Here is a 23187-nt window from a genome sequence, read left to right on the forward strand (position 1 = left end):
CTGATTCCCCATATGTGATTCCCCGCCTCTGTTTCCCCGCCTCTGATTCCCCGCCTCTGATTCCCCATATCTCATTCCCCGCCTCTGATTCCCCGCATCTGATTCCCTGCCTCTGAATCCCCACCTCTGATTCCCTGCCTCTGATTCCCAACCTCTGATTCCCCTCCTCTGATTCCCCATATCTGATTCCCCGCCTCCGTTTCCCTGCCTCTGATTGCCCGCCTCTGTTTCCCCATATCTGATTCCCCGCCTCTGATTCCCCAACTCTGATTCCCCGCCTCTGATTCCCCAGCTCTGATTCCCCGCCTCTGATTCCCCGCGTCTGATTCCCAGCCTCTGATTCCCCATGTCTGATTTCCTGCCTCTGATTCCCCGCCTCTGATTCGCCATCTCAGATTCATCCCCTCTGATTCCCCACCTCTGATTCCCCATATCTTATTCCCCACCTATGTTTCCCCGCCTCTGATTCCCCGCCTCTGATTCCCCATCTCTGATTCCCAGACTCTGATTCCCCACCTCTGATTCCCTATCTCTGATTCTGCACATCCGATTCCCTGCCTCTGATTCCCCGCCTCTGTTTCCCCGCCTCTGATTCCCTGCCTCTGTTTCCTCATATCTGATTCCCCGCCTCTGATTCCCCAACACTGATTCCCCGCCTCTGATTCCCCAGCTCTGATTCACCACCTCTGATTCCCCGCGTCTGATTCCCCGCTTCTGATTCCCGGCCTCTTATTCCCCACCTCTGATTCCCGGCCTCTGATTCCCGGCCTCTGATTCCCGAACTCTCATTCCCGGCCTCTGATTCCCGGCCTCTGATTCCCCGCCTCTTATTCCCCGCCTCTGATTCCCTGCCTCTGATTCCCCATCTCTGATTCCGCACATCTGATTCCCTGCCTCTGATTCCCCGCATCTGATTCCCTGCCTCTGATTCCCTGCCTCTGATTCCCAACCTCTGATTCCCCACCTCTGATTCCCCATATCTGATTCCCCGCCTCTGTTTCCCCGCCTCTGATTCCCCGCCTCTGTTTCCCCATATCAGATTCCCCGCCTCTGATTCCCCAACTCTGATTCCCCACCTCTGATCCCCAGCTCTGATTCCCCGCCTCTGATTCCCCGTGTTTGATTCCCTGCCTCTTATTCCCTGCCTCTGATTCCCAACCTCTGATTCCCCACCTCTGATTCCCCATATCTGATTCCCCGCCTCTGTTTCCCCGCCTCTGATTCCCCGCCTCTGTTTCCCCATATCTGATTCCCCGCCTTTGATTGGCCACCTCTGATTCCCCATATGTGATTCCCCGCCTCTGTTTCCCCGCATCTGATTCCCCGCCTCTGATTCCCCATATCTCATTCCCCGCCTCTGATTCCCCATATCTGATTCCCTGACTCTGATTCCCCACCTCTGATTCCCGGCCTCTTTTTCCCGGCATCTGATTCCCGGCATCTGATTCCCGGCCTCTGATTCCCGGCCTCTGATTCCCCGCTTCTGATTCTGATTCCCTGCCTCTGATTCCCCATCCCTGATTCCGCACATCTGATTCCCGCCTCTGATTCCCCGCCTCTGATTCCCCATATCTCAATCCCCGCCTCTGATTCCCCGCATCTGATTCCCTGCCTCTGAATCCCCACCTTTGATTCCCTGCCTCTGATTCCCAACCTCTGATTCCCCTCCCCTGATTCCCCATATCTGATTCCCCGCCTCCGTTTCTCTGCCTCTGATTGCCCGCCTCTGTTTCCCCATATCTGATTCCCCGCCTCTGATTCCCCAACTCTGATTCCCCGCCTCTGATTCCCCAGCTCTGATTCCCCGCCTCTGATTCCCCGCGTCTGATTCCCAGCCTCTGATTCCCCATGTCTGATTTCCTGCCTCTGATTCCCCGCCTCTGATTCGCCATCTCTGATTCATCCCCTCTGATTCCCCACCTCTGATTCCCCATATCTTATTCCCCACCTATGTTTCCCCGCCTCTGATTCCCCGCCTCTGATTCCCCATCTCTGATTCCCAGACTCTGATTCCCCACCTCTGACTCCCTATCTCTGATTCTGCACATCCGATTCCCTGCCTCTGATTCCCCGCCTCTGATTCCCCACCTCTGATTCCCCACCTCTGATTCCCCATATCTGATTCCCCGCCTCTGTTTCCCCGCCTCTGATTCCCTGCCTCTGTTTCCTCATATCTGATTCCCCGCCTCTGATTCCCCAACACTGATTCCCCGCCTCTGATTCCCCAGCTCTGATTCACCACCTCTGATTCCCCGCGTCTGATTCCCCGCTTCTGATTCCCGGCCTCTTATTCCCCACCTCTGATTCCCGGCCTCTGATTCCCGGCCTCTGATTCCCGAACTCTCATTCCCGGCCTCTGATTCCCGGCCTCTGATTCCCCGCCTCTGATTCCCCGCCTCTGATTCCCTGCCTCTGATTCCCCATCTCTGATTCCGCACATCTGATTCCCTGCCTCTGATTCCCCGCCTCTGATTCACTGCCTCTGATTCCCTGCCTCTGATTCCCAACCTCTGATTCCCCACCTCTGATTCCCCATATCTGATTCCCCGCCTCTGTTTCCCCGCCTCTGATTCCCCGCCTCTGTTTCCCCATATCTGATTCCCCGCCTCTGATTCCCCAACTCTGATTCCCCACCTCTGATCCCCAGCTCTGATTCCCCGCCTCTGATTCCCCGTGTTTGATTCCCTGCCTCTGATTCCCTGCCTCTGATTCCCAACCTCTGATTCCCCACCTCTGATTCCCCATATCTGATTCCCCGCCTCTGTTTCCCCGCCTCTGATTCCCCACCTCTGTTTCCCCATATCTGATTCCCCGCCTTTGATTGGCCACCTCTGATTCCCCATATGTGATTCCCCGCCTCTGTTTCCCCGCATCTGATTCCCCGCCTCTGATTCCCCATATCTCATTCCCCGCCTCTGATTCCCCATATCTGATTCCCTGACTCTGATTCCCCACCTCTGATTCCCGGCCTCTTTTTCCCGGCATCTGATTCCCGGCATCTGATTCTCGGCCTCTGATTCCCGGCCTCTGATTCCCCGCTTCTGATTCTGATTCCCTGCCTCTTATTCCCCATCCCTGATTCCGCACATCTGATTCCCTGCCTCTGATTCCCCACTTCTGATTCCCCATATCTGATTCCCCGCCTCTGTTTCCCCGCCTCTGATTCACCGCCTCTGTTTCCCCATATCTAATTCCCCGCCTCTGATTCCCCAACTCTTATTCCCCGCACTGATTCCCCAGCTCTGAATCCCCGCCTCAGATTCCCCGCATCTGATTCCCTGCCTCTAAATCCCCACCTCTGATTCCCTGCCTCTGATTCCCAACCTCTGATTCACCTCCTCTGATTCCCCATATCTGATTCCCCGCCACCGTTTCCCTGCCTCTCATTCCCCGCCTCTGTTTCCCCATATCTGATTTCCCGCCTCTGATTCCCCAACTCTAATTCCCCGCCTCTCATTCCCCAGCTCTGATTCCCCGCCTCTGATTCCCCGCGTCTGATTCCCAGCCTCTGATTCCCCATGTCTTATTCCCCGCCTCTGATTCGCCATCTCTGATTCATCGCCTCTGATTCCCCTCCTCTGATTCCCCATATCTGATTCCCCACCTATGTTTCCCCGCCTCTGATGCCCCACCTCTGATTCCATGCCTCTGATTCCCAACCTCTGATTCCCCACCTCTGATTCCCCATATCTGATTCCCCGCCTCTGTTTCCCCGCCTCTGATTCCCTGCCTCTGTTTCCTCATATCTGATTCCCCGCCTCTGATTCCCCAACACTGATTCCCCGCCTCTGATTCCCCAGCTCTGATTCACCACCTCTGATTCCCCGCGTCTGATTCCCCGCCTCTGATTCCCCATCTCTGATTCCCTATCTCTGATTCCCCAATTCTGATTCCCCGCCTTTGATTCCCTGCCTCTGATTCCTAACCTCTGATTCCCCACCTCTGATTCCCCGCCACTGTTTCCCCGCCTCTTATTCCCCGCCTCTGTTTCCCCATATCTGATTCCCGGCCTCTCATTCCCCAGCTCTGATTCCCCGCCTCTGATTCCCCATATCTGATTCCCCAGCTCTGATTCCCCGCCTCTGATTCCCCAACTCTGATTCCCCGCCTCTGATTCCCCAGGTCTGATTCCCCGCCTCTGATTCCACGTGTTTGATTACCTGCCTCTGATTCCCCGCCTCTGCTTCCCCATCTCTGATTCACCGCCTTTGATTCGCCACCTCTGATTCCCCATATGTGATTCCCCGCCTCTGTTTCCCCGCCTCTGATTCCCCGCCTCTGATTCCCCATATCTCATTCCCCGCCTCTGATTCCCCGCATCTAATTCCCTGCCTCTGAATCCCCACCTCAGATTCCCTGCCTCTGATTCCCAACCTCTGATTCGCCTCCTCTGATTCCCCATATCTGATTCCCCGCCTCCGTTTCCCTGCCTCTGATTGCCCGCCTCTGTTTCCCCATATCTGATTCCCCGCCTCTGATTCCCAAACTCTGATTCCCCGCCTCTGATTCCCCAGCTCTGATTCCCCGCCTCTGTTTCCCCGCCTCTGATTCCCCACCTCTGTTTCCCCATATCTGATTCCCCGCATCTGATTCCCCACGTCTGATTCCCTGCCTGTGATTCCCTGCCTCTTATTCCCCGCCTCTGATTCCCCGCATCTGATTCCCTGCCTCTGAATCCCCACCTTGATTCCCTGCCTCTGATTCCCAACCTCTGATTCCCCTCCTCTGATTCCCCATATCTGATTCCTCACCTCCACTTCCCTGCCTCTGATTCCCCGCCTCTGTTACCCAATATCTGATTCCCCGCCTCTGATTCCCCAACTCTGTTTCTGCACATCTGATTCCCTGCATCTTATTCCCCACCTCTAATTCCCGGCCTCTGATTCCCGGCCTCTGATACCCTACCTCTGATTCTCCATATCTGATTCCCCGCCTCTGTTTCCCCGCCTCTGATTCCCCGCCTCTGTTTCCCCATATCTGATTCCCCGCCTATGATTCCCCAACTCTGATTCCCCGCCTCTGCTTCCCCATCTCTGATTCACCGCCTTTGATTCGCCACCTCTGATTCCCCATATGTGATTCCCCTCCTCTGTTTCCCCGCCTCTGATTCCCCGCCTCTGATTCCCCATATCTCATTCCCCGCTTCTGATTCCCCTCATCTGATTCCCTGCCTCTGAATCCCCACCTCTGATTCCCTGCCTCTGATTCCCAACCTCTGATTCCCCTCCTCTGATTCCCCATATCTGATTCCCCGCCTCCGTTTCCCTGCCTCTGATTAACCGCCTCTGTTTCCCCATATCTGATTCCCCGCCTCTGATTCCCCAACTCTGATACCCCGCCTCTGATTCCCCATGTCTGATTTCCTGCCTCTGATTCCCCGCCTCTGATTCGCCATCTCTGATTCATCGCCTCTGATTCCCCACCTCTGATTCCCCATATCTTATTCCCCACCTATGTTTCCCCGCCTCTGATTCCCCGCCTCTGATTCCCCATCTCTGATTCCCGGACTCTGATTCCCCACCTCTGATTCCCTGTCTCTGATTCCACACATCCGATTCCCTGCCTCTGATTCCCCGCCTCTGATGCCCCGCCTCTGATTCCCAATCTCTGATTCCCCTCCTCTGATTCCCCATATCTGATTCCCCGCCTCCGTTTCCCTGCCTCTGATTCCCCGCCTCTGTTTCCCCATATCTGATTCCCCGCCTCTGATTCCCCAACTCTGATTCCCCGCCTCTGATTCCCCAGCTCTGATTCCCCGCCTCTGATTCCCCGCGTCTGATTCCCAGCCTCTGATTCCCCATGTCTTATTCCCCGCCTCTGATTCGCCATCTCTGATTCATCGCCTCTGATTCCCCACCTCTGATTCCCCATATCTGATTCCCACCTATGTTTCCCCGCCTCTGATGCCCCGCCTCTGATTCCATGCCTCTGATTCCCAACCTCTGATTCCCCACCTCTGATTCCCCATATCTGATTCCCCTCCTCTGTTTCCCCTCCTCTGATTCCCTGCCTCTGTTTCCTCATATCTGATTCCCCGCCTCTGATTCCCCAAAACTGATTCCCCTCCTCTGATTCCCCAGCTCTGATTCACCACCTCTGATTCCCCGCGTCTGATTCCCCGCCTCTGATTCCCCATCTCTGATTCCCTATCTCTGATTCCCCAATTCTGATTCCCCGCCTTTGATTCCCTGCCTCTGATTCCCAACCTCTGATTCCCCACCTCTGATTCCCCATATCTGATTCCCCGCCTCTGTTTCCCCGCCTCTTATTCCCCGCCTCTGTTTCCCCATATCTGATTCCCGGCCTCTCATTCCCCAGCTCTGATTCCCCGCCTCTGATTCCCCATATCTGATTCCCCGCCGCTGATTCCCCAACTCTGATTCCCCAGCTCCGATTCCCCGCCTCTGATTCCCCGCGTCTGAATCCCTGCCTCTGATTCCCCGCCTCTGATTCCCCATCTCTGATTCACCACCTCTGATCCCCCGCCTCTGATTCCCCATGTCTGATTCACCGCCTCTGTTTCCCCACCTCTGATTCCCCGCCTCTGATTCCACATATCTGATTCCCCGCCTCTGATTCCCCAACTCTGATTCCCAGCCTGTGATTCGCCAGCTATGATTCCCCGCCTCTGATTCCCCACGTCTAATTCCCTGCCTGTGATACCCTGCCTCTTATTCCCCGCCTCTGATTCCCCGCATCTGATTCCCTGCCTCTGAATCCCCACCTCTATTCCCTGCCTCTGATTCCCAACCTCTGATTCCCCTCCTCTGATTCCCCATATCTGATTCCCCGCCTCCATTTCCCTGCCTCTGATTCCCCGCCTCTGTTACCCCATATCTGATTCAGCGCCTCTGATTCCCCAACTCTGATTCTGCACATCTGATTCCCTGCCTCTTATTCCCCACCTCTAATTCCCGGCCTCTGATTCCCGGCCTCTGATTCCCCACCTCTGATTCTCCATATCTGATTCCCCGCCTCTGTTTCCCCGCCTCTGATTCCCCACCTCTGTGTCCCCATATCTGATTCCCCGCCTCTGATTCCCCAACTCTGATTCCCCGCCTCTGATTCCCCAGGTCTGATTCCCCGCCTCTGATTCCACGTGTTTGATTACCTGCCTCTGATTCCCCGTCTCTGCTTCCCCATCTCTGATTCACCGCCTTTGATTCGCCACCTCTGATTCCCCATATGTGATTCCCCGCCTCTGTTTCCCCGCCTCTGATTCCCCGCCTCTGATTCCCCATATCTCATTCCCCGCCTCTGATTCCCCGCATCTGATTCCCTGCCTCTGAATCCCCACCTCTGATTCCCTGCCTCTGATTCCCAACCTCTGATTCCCCTCCTCTGATTCCCCATATCTGATTCCCCGCCTCCGTTTCCCTGCCTCTGATTGCCTGCCTCTGTTTCCCCATATCTGATTCCCCGCCTCTGATTCCCCAACTCTGATTCCCCGCCTCTGATTCCCCAGCTCTGATTCCCCGCCTCTGATTCCCCGCGTCTGATTCCCAGCCTCTGATTCCCCATGTCTGATTTCCTGCCTCTGATTCCCCGCCTCTGATTCGCCATCTCTGATTCATCCCCTCTGATTCCCCACCTCTGATTCCCCATATCTTATTCCCCACCTATGTTTCCCCGCCTCTGATTCCCCGCCTGTGATTCCCCATCTCTGATTCCCAGACTCTGATTCCCCACCTCTGATTCCCTATCTCTGATTCTGCACATCCGATTCCCTGCCTCTGATTCCCCGCCTCTGATTCCCCACCTCTGATTCCCCACCTCTGATTCCCCATATCTGATTCCCCGCCTCTGTTTCCCCGCCTCTGATTCCCTGCCTCTGTTTCCTCATATCTGATTCCCCGCCTCTGATTCCCCAACACTGATTCCCCGCCTCTGATTCCCCAGCTCTGATTCACCACCTCTGATTCCCCGCGTCTGATTCCCCGCTTCTGATTCCCGGCCTCTTATTCCCCACCTCTGATTCCCGGCCTCTGATTCCCGGCCTCTGATTCCCGAACTCTCATTCCCGGCCTCTGATTCCCGGCCTCTGATTCCCCGCCTCTGATTCCCCGCCTCTGATTCCCTGCCTCTGATTCCCCATCTCTGATTCTGCACATCTGATTCCCTGCCTCTGATTCCCCGCATCTGATTCCCTGCCTCTGATTCCCTGCCTCTGATTCCCAACCTCTGATTCCCCACCTCTGATTCCCCATATCTGATTCCCCGCCTCTGTTTCCCCGCCTCTGATTCCCCGCCTCTGTTTCCCCATATCTGATTCCCCGCCTCTGATTCCCCAACTCTGATTCCCCACCTCTGATCCCCAGCTCTGATTCCCCGCCTTTGATTCCCCGTGTTTGATTCCCTGCCTCTGATTCCCTGCCTCTGATTCCCCATCTCTGATTCACCGCCTTTGATTCGCCACCTCTGATTCCCCATATGTGATTCCCCGCCTCTGTTTCCCCGCCTCTGATTCCCCGCCTCTGATTCCCCATATCTCATTCCCCGCCTCTGATTCCCCGCATCTGATTCCCTGCCTCTGAATCCCCACCTCTGATTCCCTGCCTCTGATTCCCAACCTCTGATTCCCCTCCTCTGATTCCCCATATCTGATTCCCCGCCTCCGTTTCCCTGCCTCTGATTGCCCGCCTCTGTTTCCCCATATCTGATTCCCCGCCTCTGATTCCCCAACTCTGATTCCCCGCCTCTGATTCCCCAGCTCTGATTCCCCGCCTCTGTTTCCCCGCCTCTGATTCCCCACCTCTGTTTCCCCATATCTGATTCCCCACATCTGATTCCCCACGTCTGATTCCCTGCCTGTGATTCCCTGCCTCTTATTCCCCGCCTCTGATTCCCCGCATCTGATTCCCTGCCTCTGAATCCCCACCTTGATTCCCTGGCTCTGATTCCCAACCTCTGATTCCCCTCCTCTGATTCCCCATATCTGATTCCTCACCTCCACTTCCCTGCCTCTGATTCCCCGCCTCTGTTACCCAATATCTGATTCCCCGCCTCTGATTCCCCAACTCTGTTTCTGCACATCTGATTCCCTGCCTCTTATTCCCCACCTCTAATTCCCGGCCTCTGATTCCCGGCCTCTGATACCCTACCTCTGATTCTCCATATCTGATTCCCCGCCTCTGTTTCACCGCCTCTGATTCCCCGCCTCTGTTTCCCCATATCTGATTCCCCGCCTCTGATTCCCCAACTCTGATTCCCCGCCTCTGATTCCCCAGGTCTGATTCCCCGCCTCTGAATCCACGTGTTTGATTACCTGCCTCTGATTCCCTGCCTCTGCTTCCCCATCTCTGATTCACCGCCTTTGATTCGCCACCTCTGATTCCCCATATGTGATTCCCCTCCTCTGTTTCCCCGCCTCTGATTCCCCGCCTCTGATTCCCCATATCTCATTCCCCGCCTCTGATTCCCCGCATCTGATTCCCTGCCTCTGAATCCCCACCTCTGATTCCCTGCCTCTGATTCCCAACCTCTGATTCCCCTCCTCTGATTCCCCATATCTGATTCCCCGCCTCCGTTTCCCTGCCACTGATTAACCGCCTCTGTTTCCCCATATCTGATTCCCCGCCTCTGATTCCCCAACTCTGATTCCCCGCCTCTGATTCCCCAGCTCTGATTCCCCGCCTCTGATTCCCCGCGTCTGATTCCCAGCCTCTGATTCCCCATGTCTGATTTCCTGCCTCTGATTCCCCGCCTCTGATTCGCCATCTCTGATTCATCGCCTCTGATTCCCCACCTCTGATTCCCCATATCTTATTCCCCACCTATGTTTCCCCGCCTCTGATTCCCCGCCTCTGATTCCCCATCTCTGATTCCCGGACTCTGATTCCCCACCTCTGATTCCCTGTCTCTGATTCCACACATCCGATTCCCTGCCTCTGATTCCCCGCCTCTGATGCCCCGCCTCTGATTCCCAATCTCTGATTCCCCTCCTCTGATTCCCCATATCTGATTCCCCGCCTCCGTTTCCCTGCCTCTGATTCCCCGCCTCTGTTTCCCCATATCTGATTCCCCGCCTCTGATTCCCCAACTCTGATTCCCCGCCTCTGATTCCCCAGCTCTGATTCCCCGCCTCTGATTCCCCGCGTCTGATTCCCAGCCTCTGATTCCCCATGTCTTATTCCCCGCCTCTGATTCGCCATCTCTGATTCATCGCCTCTGATTCCCCACCTCTGATTCCCCATATCTGATTCCCACCTATGTTTCCCCGCCTCTGATGCCCCGCCTCTGATTCCATGCCTCTGATTCCCAACCTCTGATTCCCCACCTCTGATTCCCCATATCTGATTCCCCGCCTCTGTTTCCCCTCCTCTGATTCCCTGCCTCTGTTTCCTCATATCTGATTCCCCGCCTCTGATTCCCCAAAACTGATTCCCCTCCTCTGATTCCCCAGCTCTGATTCACCACCTCTGATTCCCCGCGTCTGATTCCCCGCCTCTGATTCCCCATCTCTGATTCCCTATCTCTGATTCCCCAATTCTTATTCCCCGCCTTTGATTCCCTGCCTCTGATTCCCAACCTCTGATTCCCCACCTCTGATTCCCCATATCTGATTCCCTGCCTCTGTTTCCCCGCCTCTTATTCCCCGCCTCTGTTTCCCCATATCTGATTCCCGGCCTCTCATTCCCCAGCTCTGATTCCCCGCCTCTGATTCCCCATATCTGATTCCCCGCCGCTGATTCCCCAACTCTGATTCCCCAGCTCCGATTCCCCGCCTCTGATTCCCCGCGTCTGAATCCCTGCCTCTGATTCCCCGCCTCTGATTCCCCATCTCTGATTCACCACCTCTGATCCCCCGCCTCTGATTCCCCATGTCTGATTCACCGCCTCTGTTTCCCCACCTCTGATTCCCCGCCTCTGATTCCACATATCTGATTCCCCGCCTCTGATTCCCCAACTCTGATTCCCAGCCTGTGATTCGCCAGCTATGATTCCCCGCCTCTGATTCCCCACGTCTAATTCCCTGCCTGTGATACCCTGCCTCTTATTCCCCGCCTCTGATTCCCCGCATCTGATTCCCTGCCTCTGAATCCCCACCTCTATTCCCTGCCTCTGATTCCCAACCTCTGATTCCCCTCCTCTGATTCCCCATATCTGATTCCCCGCCTCCATTTCCCGGCCTCTGATTCCCCGCCTCTGTTACCCCATATCTGATTCAGCGCCTCTGATTCCCCAACTCTGATTCTGCACATCTGATTACCTGCCTCTTATTCCCCACCTCTAATTCCCGGCCTCTGATTCCCGGCCTCTGATTCCCCACCTCTGATTCTCCATATCTGATTCCCCGCCTCTGTTTCCCCGCCTCTGATTCCCCACCTCTGTTTCCCCATATCTGATTCCCCGCCTCTGATTCCCCAACTCTGATTCCCCGCCTCTGATTCCCCAGGTCTGATTCCCCGCCTCTGATTCCACGTGTTTGATTACCTGCCTCTGATTCCCCGCCTCTGCTTCCCCATCTCTGATTCACCGCCTTTGATTCACCACCTCTGATTCCCCATATGTGATTCCCCGCCTCTGTTTCCCCGCCTCTGATTCCCCGTCTCTGATTCCCCATATCTCATTCCCCGCCTCTGATTCCCCGCATCTGATTCCCTGCCTCTGAATCCCCACCTCTGATTCCCTGCCTCTGATTCCCAACCTCTGATTCCCCTCCCCTGATTCCCCATATCTGATTCCCCGCCTCCGTTTCCCTGCCTCTGATTGCCCGCCTCTGTTTCCCCATATCTGATTCCCCGCCTCTGATTCCCCAACTCTGATTCCCCGCCTCTGATTCCCCAGCTCTGATTCCCCGCCTCTGATTCCCCGCGTCTGATTCCCAGCCTCTGATTCCCCATGTCTGATTTCCTGCCTCTGATTCCCCGCCTCTGATTCGCCATCTCTGATTCATCCCCTCTGATTCCCCACCTCTGATTCCCCATATCTTATTCCCCACCTATGTTTCCCCGCCTCTGATTCCCCGCCTCTGATTCCCCATCTCTGATTCCCAGACTCTGATTCCCCACCTCTGATTCCCTATCTCTGATTCTGCACATCCGATTCCCTGCCTCTGATTCCCCGCCTCTGATTCCCCGCCTCTGTTTCCCCGCCTCTGATTCCCTGCCTCTGTTTCCTCATATCTGATTCCCCGCCTCTGATTCCCCAACACTGATTCCCCGCCTCTGATTCCCCAGCTCTGATTCACCACCTCTGATTCCCCGCGTCTGATTCCCCGCTTCTGATTCCCGGCCTCTTATTCCCCACCTCTGATTCCCGGCCTCTGATTCCCGGCCTCTGATTCCCGAACTCTCATTCCCGGCCTCTGATTCCCGGCCTCTGATTCCCCGCCTCTGATTCCCCGCCTCTGATTCCCTGCCTCTGATTCCCCATCTCTGATTCCGCACATCTGATTCCCTGCCTCTGATTCCCCGCATCTGATTCCCTGCCTCTGATTCCCTGCCTCTGATTCCCAACCTCTGATTCCCCACCTCTGATTCCCCATATCTGATTCCCCGCCTCTGTTTCCCCGCCTCTGATTCCCCGCCTCTGTTTCCCCATATCAGATTCCCCGCCTCTGATTCCCCAACTCTGATTCCCCACCTCTGATCCCCAGCTCTGATTCCCCGCCTCTGATTCCCCGTGTTTGATTCCCTGCCTCTGATTCCCTGCCTCTGATTCCCAACCTCTGATTCCCCACCTCTGATTCCCCATATCTGATTCCCCGCCTCTGTTTCCCCGCCTCTGATTCCCCGCCTCTGTTTCCCCATATCTGATTCCCCGCCTTTGATTGGCCACCTCTGATTCCCCATATGTGATTCCCCGCCTCTGTTTCCCCGCATCTGATTCCCCGCCTCTGATTCCCCATATCTCATTCCCCGCCTCTGATTCCCCATATCTGATTCCCTGACTCTGATTCCCCACCTCTGATTCCCGGCCTCTTTTTCCCGGCATCTGATTCCCGGCATCTGATTCCCGGCCTCTGATTCCCGTCCTCTGATTCCCCGCTTCTGATTCTGATTCCCTGCCTCTGATTCCCCATCCCTGATTCCGCACATCTGATTCCCGCCTCTGATTCCCCGCCTCTGATTCCCCATATCTCAATCTTCGCCTCTGATTCCCCGCATCTGATTCCCTGCCTCTGAATCCCCACCTTTGATTCCCTGCCTCTGATTCCCAACCTCTGATTCCCCTCCCCTGATTCCCCATATCTGATTCCCCGCCTCCGTTTCCCTGCCTCTGATTGCCCGCCTCTGTTTCCCCATATCTGATTCCCCGCCTCTGATACCCCAACTCTGATTCCCCGCCTCTGATTCCCCAGCTCTGATTCCCCGCCTCTGATTCCCCGCGTCTGATTCCCAGCCTCTGATTCCCCATGTCTGATTTCCTGCCTCTGATTCCCCGCCTCTGATTCGCCCTCTCTGATTCATCCCCTCTGATTCCCCACCTCTGATTCCCCATATCTTATTCCCCACCTATGTTTCCCCGCCTCTGATTCCCCGCCTCTGATTCCCCATCTCTGATTCCCAGACTCTGATTCCCCACCTCTGACTCCCTATCTCTGATTCTGCACATCCGATTCCCTGCCTCTGATTCCCCGCCTCTGATTCCCCACCTCTGATTCCCCATATCTGATTCCCCGCCTCTGTTTCCCCGCCTCTTATTCCCCGCCTCTGTTTCCCCATATCTGATTCCCGGCATCTCATTCCCCAGCTCTGATTCCCCGCCTCTGATTCCCCATATCTGATTCCCCGCCGCTGATTCCCCAACTCTGATTCCCCAGCTCCGATTCCCCGCCTCTGATTCCCCGCGTCTGAATCCCTGCCTCTGATTCCCCGCCTCTGATTCCCCATCTCTGATTCACCACCTCTGATCCCCCGCCTCTGACTCCCCATGTCTGATTCACTGCCTCTGTTTCCCCACCTCTGATTCCCCGCCTCTGATTCCACATATCTGATTCCCCGCCTCTGATTCCCCAACTCTGATTCCCAGCCTGTGATTCGCCAGCTATGATTCCCCGCCTCTGATTCCCCACGTCTAATTCCCTGCCTGTGATACCCTGCCTCTTATTCCCCGCCTCTGATTCCCCGCATCTGATTCCCTGCCTCTGAATCCCCACCTCTATTCCCTGCCTCTGATTCCCAACCTCTGATTCCCCTCCTCTGATTCCCCATATCTGATTCCCCGCCTCCATTTCCCTGCCTCTGATTCCCCGCCTCTGTTACCCCATATCTGATTCAGCGCCTCTGATTCCCCAACTCTGATTCTGCACATCTGATTCCCTGCCTCTTATTCCCCACCTCTAATTCCCGGCCTCTGATTCCCGGCCTCTGATTCCCCACCTCTGATTCTCCATATCTGATTCCCCGCCTCTGTTTCCCCGCCTCTGATTCCCCACCTCTGTTTCCCCATATCTGATTCCCCGCCTCTGATTCCCCAACTCTGATTCCCCGCCTCTGATTCCCCAGGTCTGATTCCCCGCCTCTGATTCCACGTGTTTGATTACCTGCCTCTGATTCCCCGCCTCTGCTTCCCCATCTCTGATTCACCGCCTTTGATTCGCCACCTCTGATTCCCCATATGTGATTCCCCGCCTCTGTTTCCCCGCCTCTGATTCCCCGCCTCTGATTCCCCATATCTCATTCCCCGCCTCTGATTCCCCGCATCTGATTCCCTGCCTCTGAATCCCCACCTCTGATTCCCTGCCTCTGATTCCCAACCTCTGATTCCCCTCCTCTGATTCCCCATATCTGATTCCCCGCCTCCGTTTCCCTGCCTCTGATTGCCCGCCTCTGTTTCCCCATATCTGATTCCCCGCCTCAGATTCCCCAACTCTGATTCCCCGCCTCTGATTCCCCAGCTCTGATTCCCCGCCTCTGATTCCCCGCGTCTGATTCCCAGCCTCTGATTCCCCATGTCTGATTTCCTGCCTCTGATTCCCCGCCTCTGATTCGCCATCTCTGATTCATCCCCTCTGATTCCCCACCTCTGATTCCCCATATCTTATTCCCCACCTATGTTTCCCCGCCTCTGATTCCCCGCCTCTGATTCCCCATCTCTGATTCCCAGACTCTGATTCCCCACCTCTGATTCCCTATCTCTGATTCTGCACATCCGATTCCCTGCCTCTGATTCCCCGCCTCTGATTCCCCACCTCTGATTCCCCACCTCTGATTCCCCATATCTGATTCCCCGCCTCTGTTTCCCCGCCTCTGATTCCCTGCCTCTGTTTCCTCATATCTGATTCCCCGCCTCTGATTCCCCAACACTGATTCCCCGCCTCTGATTCCCCAGCTCTGATTCACCACCTCTGATTCCCCGCGTCTGATTCCCCGCTTCTGATTCCCGGCCTCTTATTCCCCACCTCTGATTCCCGGCCTCTGATTCCCGGCTTCTGATTCCCGAACTCTCATTCCCGGCCTCTGATTCCCGGCCTCTGATTCCCCGCCTCTGATTCCCCGCCTCTGATTCCCTGCCTCTGATTCCCCATCTCTGATTCCGCACATCTGATTCCCTGCCTCTGATTCCCCGCATCTGATTCCCTGCCTCTGATTCCCTGCCTCTGATTCCCAACCTCTGATTCCCCACCTCTGATTCCCCATATCTGATTCCCCGCCTCTGTTTCCCCGCCTCTGATTCCCCGCCTCTGTTTCCCCATATCAGATTCCCCGCCTCTGATTCCCCAACTCTGATTCCCCACCTCTGATCCCCAGCTCTGATTCCCCGCCTCTGATTCCCCGTGTTTGATTCCCTGCCTCTGATTCCCTGCCTCTGATTCCCAACCTCTGATTCCCCACCTCTGATTCCCCATATCTGATTCCCCGCCTCTGTTTCCCCGCCTCTGATTCCCCGCCTCTGTTTCCCCATATCTGATTCCCCGCCTTTGATTGGCCACCTCTGATTCCCCATATGTGATTCCCCGCCTCTGTTTCCCCGCATCTGATTCCCCGCCTCTGATTCCCCATATCTCATTCCCCGCCTCTGATTCCCCATATCTGATTCCCTGACTCTGATTCCCCACCTCTGATTCCCGGCCTCTTTTTCCCGGCATCTGATTCCCGGCATCTGATTCCCGGCCTCTGATTCCCGGCCTCTGATTCCCCGCTTCTGATTATGATTCCCTGCCTCTGATTCCCCATCCCTGATTCCGCACATCTGATTCCCGCCTCTGATTCCCCGCCTCTGATTCCCCATATCTCAATCCCCGCCTCTGATTCCCCGCATCTGATTCCCTGCCTCTGAATCCCCACCTTTGATTCCCTGCCTCTGATTCCCAACCTCTGATTCCCCTCCCCTGATTCCCCATATCTGATTCCCCGCCTCCGTTTCCCTGCCTCTGATTGCCCGCCTCTGTTTCCCCATATCTGATTCCCCGCCTCTGATTCCCCAACTCTGATTCCCCGCCTCTGATTCCCCAGCTCTGATTCCCCGCCTCTGATTCCCCGCGTCTGATTCCCAGCCTCTGATTCCCCATGTCTGATTTCCTGCCTCTGATTCCCCGCCTCTGATTCGCCATCTCTGATTCATCCCCTCTGATTCCCCACCTCTGATTCCCCATATCTTATTCCCCACCTATGTTTCCCCGCCTCTGATTCCCCGCCTCTGATTCCCCATCTCTGATTCCCAGACTCTGATTCCCCACCTCTGACTCCCTATCTCTGATTCTGCACATCCGATTCCCTGCCTCTGATTCCCCGCCTCTGATTCCCCACCTCTGATTCCCCACCTCTGATTCCCCATATCTGATTCCCCGCCTCTGTTTCCCCGCCTCTGATTCCCTGCCTCTGTTTCCTCATATCTGATTCCCCGCCTCTGATTCCCCAACACTGATTCCCCGCCTCTGATTCCCCAGCTCTGATTCACCACCTCTGATTCCCCGCGTCTGATTCCCCGCTTCTGATTCCCGGCCTCTTATTCCCCACCTCTGATTCCCGGCCTCTGATTCCCGGCCTCTGATTCCCGAACTCTCATTCCCGGCCTCTGATTCCCGGCCTCTGATTCCCCGCCTCTGATTCCCCGCCTCTGATTCCCTGCCTCTGATTCCCCATCTCTGATTCCGCACATCTGATTCCCTGCCTCTGATTCCCCGCCTCTGATTCACTGCCTCTGATTCCCTGCCTCTGATTCCCAACCTCTGATTCCCCACCTCTGATTCCCCATATCTGATTCCCCGCCTCTGTTTCCCCGCCTCTGATTCCCCGCCTCTGTTTCCCCATATCTGATTCCCCGCCTCTGATTCCCCAACTCTGATTCCCCACCTCTGATCCCCAGCTCTGATTCCCCGCCTCTGATTCCCCGTGTTTGAATCCCTGCCTCTGATTCCCTGCCTCTGATTCCCAACCTCTGATTCCCCACCTCTGATTCCCCATATCTGATTCCCCGCCTCTGTTTCCCCGCCTCTGATTCCCCACCTCTGTTTCCCCATATCTGATTCCCCGCCTTTGATTGGCCACCTCTGATTCCCCATATGTGATTCCCCGCCTCTGTTTCCCCGCATCTGATTCCCCGCCTCTGATTCCCCATATCTCATTCCCCGCCTCTGATTCCCCATATCTGATTCCCTGACTCTGATTCCCCACCTCTGATTCCCGGCCTCTTTTTCCCGGCATCTGATTCCCGGCATCTGATTCTCGGCCTCTGATTCCCGGCCTCTGATTCCCCGCTTCTGATTCTGATTCCCTGCCTCTTATTCCCCATCCCTGATTCCGCACATCTGATTCCCTGCCTCTGATTCCCCACTTCTGATTCCCCATATCTGATTCCCCGCCTCTGTTTCCCCGCCTCTGATTCACCGCCTCTGTTTCCCCATATCTAATTCCCCGCCTCTGATTCCCCAACTCTTATTCCCCGCACTGATTCCCCAGCTCTGAATCCCCGCCTCAGATTCCCCGCATCTGATTCCCTGCCTCTAAATCCCCACCTCTGATTCCCTGCCTCTGATTCCCAACCTCTGATTCACCTCCTCTGATTCCCCATATCTGATTCCCCGCCTCCGTTTCCCTGCCTCTCATTCCCCGCCTCTGTTTCCCCATATCTGATTTCCCGCCTCTGATTCCCCAACTCTAATTCCCCGCCTCTCATTCCCCAGCTCTGATTCCCCGCCTCTGATTCCCCGCGTCTGATTCCCAGCCTCTGATTCCCCATGTCTTATTCCCCGCCTCTGATTCGCCATCTCTGATTCATCGCCTCTGATTCCCCACCTCTGATTCCCCATATCTGATTCCCCACCTATGTTTCCCCGCCTCTGATGCCCCACCTCTGATTCCATTCCTCTGATTCCCAACCTCTGATTCCCCACCTCTGATTCCCCATATCTGATTCCCCGCCTCTGTTTCCCCGCCTCTGATTCCCTGCCTCTGTTTCCTCATATCTGATTCCCCGCCTCTGATTCCCCAACACTGATTCCCCGCCTCTGATTCCCCAGCTCTGATTCACCACCTCTGATTCCCCGCGTCTGATTCCCCGCCTCTGATTCCCCATCTCTGATTCCCTATCTCTGATTCCCCAATTCTGATTCCCCGTCTTTGATTCCCCGCCTCTGATTCCCCGCGTCTGATTCCCAGCCTCTGATTCCCCGTCTTATTCCCCGCCTCTGATTCGCCATCTCTGATTCATCGCCTCTGATTCCCCACCTCTGATTCCCCATATCTGATTCCCACCTATGTTTCCCCGCCTCTGATGCCCCGCCTCTGATTCCATGCCTCTGATTCCCAACCTCTGATTCCCCACCTCTGATTCCCCATATCTGATTCCCCGCCTCTGTTTCCCCTCCTCTGATTCCCTGCCTCTGTTTCCTCATATCTGATTCCCCGCCTCTGATTCCCCAAAACTGATTCCCCTCCTCTGATTCCCCAGCTCTGATTCACCACCTCTGATTCCCCGCGTCTGATTCCCCGCCTCTGATTCCCCATCTCTGATTCCCTATCTCTGATTCCCCAATTCTTATTCCCCGCCTTTGATTCCCTGCCTCTGATTCCCAACCTCTGATTCCCCACCTCTGATTCCCCATATCTGATTCCCTGCCTCTGTTTCCCCGCCTCTTATTCCCCGCCTCTGTTTCCCCATATCTGATTCCCGGCCTCTCATTCCCCAGCTCTGATTCCCCGCCTCTGATTCCCCATATCTGATTCCCCGCCGCTGATTCCCCAACTCTGATTCCCCAGCTCCGATTCCCCGCCTCTGATTCCCCGCGTCTGAATCCCTGCCTCTGATTCCCCGCCTCTGATTCCCCATCTCTGATTCACCACCTCTGATCCCCCGCCTCTGATTCCCCATGTCTGATTCACCGCCTCTGTTTCCCCACCTCTGATTCCCCGCCTCTGATTCCACATATCTGATTCCCCGCCTCTGATTCCCCAACTCTGATTCCCAGCCTGTGATTCGCCAGCTATGATTCCCCGCCTCTGATTCCCCACGTCTAATTCCCTGCCTGTGATACCCTGCCTCTTATTCCCCGCCTCTGATTCCCCGCATCTGATTCCCTGCCTCTGAATCCCCACCTCTATTCCCTGCCTCTGATTCCCAACCTCTGATTCCCCTCCTCTGATTCCCCATATCTGATTCCCCGCCTCCATTTCCCTGCCTCTGATTCCCCGCCTCTGTTACCCCATATCTGATTCAGCGCCTCTGATTCCCCAACTCTGATTCTGCACATCTGATTACCTGCCTCTTATTCCCCACCTCTAATTCCCGGCCTCTGATTCCCGGCCTCTGATTCCCCACCTCTGATTCTCCATATCTGATTCCCCGCCTCTGTTTCCCCGCCTCTGATTCCCCACCTCTGTTTCCCCATATCTGATTCCCCGCCTCTGATTCCCCAACTCTGATTCCCCGCCTCTGATTCCCCAGGTCTGATTCCCCGCCTCTGATTCCACGTGTTTGATTACCTGCCTCTGATTCCCCGCCTCTGCTTCCCCATCTCTGATTCACCGCCTTTGATTCACCACCTCTGATTCCCCATATGTGATTCCCCGCCTCTGTTTCCCCGCCTCTGATTCCCCGTCTCTGATTCCCCATATCTCATTCCCCGCCTCTGATTCCCCGCATCTGATTCCCTGCCTCTGAATCCCCACCTCTGATTCCCTGCCTCTGATTCCCAACCTCTGATTCCCCTCCTCTGATTCCCCATATCTGATTCCCCGCCTCCGTTTCCCTGCCTCTGATTGCCCGCCTCTGTTTCCCCATATCTGATTCCCCGCCTCTGATTCCCCAACTCTGATTCCCCGCCTCTGATTCCCCGCGTCTGATTCCCAGCCTCTGATTCCCCATGTCTGATTTCCTGCCTCTGATTCCCCGCCTCTGATTCGCCATCTCTGATTCATCCCCTCTGATTCCCCACCTCTGATTCCCCATATCTTATTCCCCACCTATGTTTCCCCGCCTCTGATTCCCCGCCTCTGATTCCCCATCTCTGATTCCCAGACTCTGATTCCCCACCTCTGATTCCCTATCTCTGATTCTGCACATCCGATTCCCTGCCTCTGATTCCCCGCCTCTGATTCCCCGCCTCTGTTTCCCCGCCTCTGATTCCCTGCCTCTGTTTCCTCATATCTGATTCCCCGCCTCTGATTCCCCAACACTGATTCCCTGCCTCTGATTCCCCAGCTCTGATTCACCACCTCTGATTCCCCGCGTCTGATTCCCCGCTTCTGATTCCCGGCCTCTTATTCCCCACCTCTGATTCCCGGCCTCTGATTCCCGGCCTCTGATTCCCGAACTCTCATTCCCGGCCTCTGATTCCCGGCCTCTGATTCCCCGCCTCTGATTCCCCGCCTCTGATTCCCTGCCTCTGATTCCCCATCTCTGATTCCGCACATCTGATTCCCTGCCTCTGATTCCCCGCATCTGATTCCCTGCCTCTGATTCCCTGCCTCTGATTCCCAACCTCTGATTCCCCACCTCTGATTCCCCATATCTGATTCCCCGCCTCTGTTTCCCCGCCTCTGATTCCCCGCCTCTGTTTCCCCATATCAGATTCCCCGCCTCTGATTCCCCAACTCTGATTCCCCACCTCTGATCCCCAGCTCTGATTCCCCGCCTCTGATTCCCCGTGTTTGATTCCCTGCCTCTGATTCCCTGCCTCTGATTCCCAACCTCTGATTCCCCACCTCTGATTCCCCATATCTGATTCCCCGCCTCTGTTTCCCCGCCTCTGATTCCCCGCCTCTGTTTCCCCATATCTGATTCCCCGCCTTTGATTGGCCACCTCTGATTCCCCATATGTGATTCCCCGCCTCTGTTTCCCCGCATCTGATTCCCCGCCTCTGATTCCCCATATCTCATTCCCCGCCTCTGATTCCCCATATCTGATTCCCTGACTCTGATTCCCCACCTCTGATTCCCGGCCTCTTTTTCCCGGCATCTGATTCCCGGCATCTGATTCCCGGCCTCTGATTCCCGTCCTCTGATTCCCCGCTTCTGATTCTGATTCCCTGCCTCTGATTCCCCATCCCTGATTCCGCACATCTGATTCCCGCCTCTGATTCCCCGCCTCTGATTCCCCATATCTCAATCTTCGCCTCTGATTCCCCGCATCTGATTCCCTGCCTCTGAATCCCCACCTTTGATTCCCTGCCTCTGATTCCCAACCTCTGATTCCCCTCCCCTGATTCCCCATATCTGATTCCCCGCCTCCGTTTCCCTGCCTCTGATTGCCCGCCTCTGTTTCCCCATATCTGATTCCCCGCCTCTGATACCCCAACTCTGATTCCCCGCCTCTGATTCCCCAGCTCTGATTCCCCGCCTCTGATTCCCCGCGTCTGATTCCCAGCCTCTGATTCCCCATGTCTGATTTCCTGCCTCTGATTCCCCGCCTCTGATTCGCCCTCTCTGATTCATCCCCTCTGATTCCCCACCTCTGATTCCCCATATCTTATTCCCCACCTATGTTTCCCCGCCTCTGATTCCCCGCCTCTGATTCCCCATCTCTGATTCCCAGACTCTGATTCCCCACCTCTGACTCCCTATCTCTGATTCTGCACATCCGATTCCCTGCCTCTGATTCCCCGCCTCTGATTCCCCACCTCTGATTCCCCATATCTGATTCCCCGCCTCTGTTTCCCCGCCTCTTATTCCCCGCCTCTGTTTCCCCATATCTGATTCCCGGCATCTCATTCCCCAGCTCTGATTCCCCGCCTCTGATTCCCCATATCTGATTCCCCGCCGCTGATTCCCCAACTCTGATTCCCCAGCTCCGATTCCCCGCCTCTGATTCCCCGCGTCTGAATCCCTGCCTCTGATTCCCCGCCTCTGATTCCCCATCTCTGATTCACCACCTCTGATCCCCCGCCTCTGACTCCCCATGTCTGATTCACCGCCTCTGTTTCCCCACCTCTGATTCCCCGCCTCTGATTCCACATATCTGATTCCCCGCCTCTGATTCCCCAACTCTGATTCCCAGCCTGTGATTCGCCAGCTATGATTCCCCGCCTCTGATTCCCCACGTCTAATTCCCTGCCTGTGATACCCTGCCTCTTATTCCCCGCCTCTGATTCCCCGCATCTGATTCCCTGCCTCTGAATCCCCACCTCTATTCCCTGCCTCTGATTCCCAACCTCTGATTCCCCTCCTCTGATTCCCCATATCTGATTCCCCGCCTCCATTTCCCTGCCTCTGATTCCCCGCCTCTGTTACCCCATATCTGATTCAGCGCCTCTGATTCCCCAACTCTGATTCTGCACATCTGATTCCCTGCCTCTTATTCCCCACCTCTAATTCCCGGCCTCTGATTCCCGGCCTCTGATTCCCCACCTCTGATTCTCCATATCTGATTCCCCGCCTCTGTTTCCCCGCCTCTGATTCCCCACCTCTGTTTCCCCATATCTGATTCCCCGCCTCTGATTCCCCAACTCTGATTCCCCGCCTCTGATTCCCCAGGTCTGATTCCCCGCCTCTGATTCCACGTGTTTGATTACCTGCCTCTGATTCCCCGCCTCTGCTTCCCCATCTCTGATTCACCGCCTTTGATTCGCCACCTCTGATTCCCCATATGTGATTCCCCGCCTCTGTTTCCCCGCCTCTGATTCCCCGCCTCTGATTCCCCATATCTCATTCCCCGCCTCTGATTCCCCGCATCTGATTCCCTGCCTCTGAATCCCCACCTCTGATTCCCTGCCTCTGATTCCCAACCTCTGATTCCCCTCCTCTGATTCCCCATATCTGATTCCCCGCCTCCGTTTCCCTGCCTCTGATTGCCCGCCTCTGTTT

Source organism: Narcine bancroftii, chromosome 1 (genome assembly GCF_036971445.1).
Source record: "Narcine bancroftii isolate sNarBan1 chromosome 1, sNarBan1.hap1, whole genome shotgun sequence".
NCBI classification, from domain to species: domain Eukaryota; kingdom Metazoa; phylum Chordata; class Chondrichthyes; order Torpediniformes; family Narcinidae; genus Narcine; species Narcine bancroftii.